At 29.5% G+C, this 1,825-nt stretch overlaps 1 protein-coding gene across 2 annotated transcripts in view; it reads right to left on the reverse strand.

Annotated features, from left to right (window-relative positions):
* LOC106472259 (unconventional myosin-VI-like) overlaps nt 1-1,181 on the reverse strand; it is a 55,810-nt gene extending 54,629 nt beyond the window's left edge. The window contains exon 1 of one of the 2 annotated variants that reach the window (XM_013932885.2): nt 1,082-1,181. The gene's annotated coding sequence lies outside the window, so the exon portion shown is untranslated. The remainder of the gene's footprint in view (nt 1-1,081) is intronic. The other variant, XM_022400855.1, reaches the window with a different exon arrangement.
* Between the last annotated feature and the right edge of the window lie 644 nt (nt 1,182-1,825).

Below are 1,825 nucleotides of genomic sequence, written 5' to 3' on the forward strand. Positions count from 1 at the left end.
ACTGACACCTTTAAGTCTATGAAATGGTGCTTTGTGCCCGTAATATATTAAAAACATATAAATACAAAATTTTAATATTTGAATAATAAGCATACTTTTGAAAGTCTAGATCTAGCCTTATTCTTCAATAAAAATATTAATTATTCAATGATAAGCTCTCTTGCTGAAGGTTTCCTAAGGTCTGATTGTGAATTTCTCTTTTACATTACAATTATAATTCTATAGAATGGTTTATTTGAAAATATGGTTTATGCTGTTTGTCATAATTCATTGAATCAAAAGATTTGTTAAACACATAAGAGGATATGATGGGAAATGTTATGTTTAGGTTGGAGGTACCAATGAATACAAGGATGTGGTTAGTGAGCCAAATGACCACCTGCCACCAGGTTGGTCTTCTTGAAGAAAGGTATGCTGATCTAGGTAAACTGTTTTTAGAATTTTTGAATAAAACAGGGTTAGCTGTAAATCAACTTCCTCAGTCAAGGTGCTTATAACTGAATAAATATTTTTGATAAATTATACTTACTTCATTACTTGCCTTTGAAAACTAAAAAAAAAAACTAAACAATTTCAAATGTTGTTGGCTAACTTATTTTGTAAAGTCATCAATTTTTAAATTTTTCTGCTATACCAATATCATTTCAAATATTGGAAAAACTTCAACTCGGTTAACATTAATATTTGTAATATGATTTGGTATTTATTTTTAAATTAAACTAAAAGATAAATAAATAAATATTTATAACTGCATGCCTATTACTATTAATATTAAGACTGGTTGTTGAGGGAGAATCGGACTTACCATTTAATAATTATTATTATTAATACTACATAATAATACTAATAGTAATACTATATATAATACAGCATTGTTTCAACTCTTAGTGTTATAACTTATTTCCAATTATATATTTTATTTTTAATTTATAGTATTTAACTGACGTTAATTATTTGAACTAGGAGTAAGGTCACATATTTTATTTTTAGCTCCTTACTAAATGGTGCTAAGAAAAATATTACTTAACTAATACTGTGTCAAAAAGTACAGACTCAGACAATATGAAATTTGTTGACTTACTAAATTTCAAGCGAATGTACACTCGCTGTAGTCACCAACCGCTACGTCTATACTGAGTGCAAAGCACTTATCAATTGCACTAGATTCTAATACCTGTCATGGCTTCCTACCATCGTGTAGTTGTGATTATCACATTATTATAACAGGTAGAATGACATAAATATTGCAGCAGCTGCATCGTTCGGAAAAAAAAAAAGAAGTTAAAAACGAGATTTTTTAAATAGAAATATTATATACAGACAAAACATTTAATCAAAATATGCAATAAGTTGAATAAAGGATATTAAACACGGCTTTTCACAATTTGATATTTGAATTTTTATACAAAAAAATCTATTTCTATTTATTTCACTGTTTTTGTGTAATTTTGAGATTGATTATAATGAGGCTTATGGTTAATAAGCTTATTTTTCATTTCGTTCACAAGCTTTCCCTTGATGCACAAGCGGTTTGTTTGCGGACTTAAACGCTAGAAACCTGGTTTGTATACACGTGGCGGGCAGAGCACAGATAAATCATTGTGTAACTTTGTGCTTAACTTCAAACAAACAGTGTCCATTAACTGACACGTCCTCAAATGGGTCAGCAGTAAAGTTACAAACGTACAACGCTAAAACACTGGGCTGATTACCCGTGGTGGATAATTCTTGAGCTGGTTTCAGGAACAAAAGGTAGACTGTTGTTGGGTTTGTTAGTATCAATTTTGTTAGTTTCTTACAAAAACCCGGCCCTAAATTAAAATCG

The sequence above is a fragment of the Limulus polyphemus genome, unplaced genomic scaffold, assembly GCF_000517525.1.
Source record: "Limulus polyphemus unplaced genomic scaffold, Limulus_polyphemus-2.1.2 Scaffold5198, whole genome shotgun sequence".
Lineage (NCBI taxonomy): Eukaryota > Metazoa > Arthropoda > Merostomata > Xiphosura > Limulidae > Limulus > Limulus polyphemus.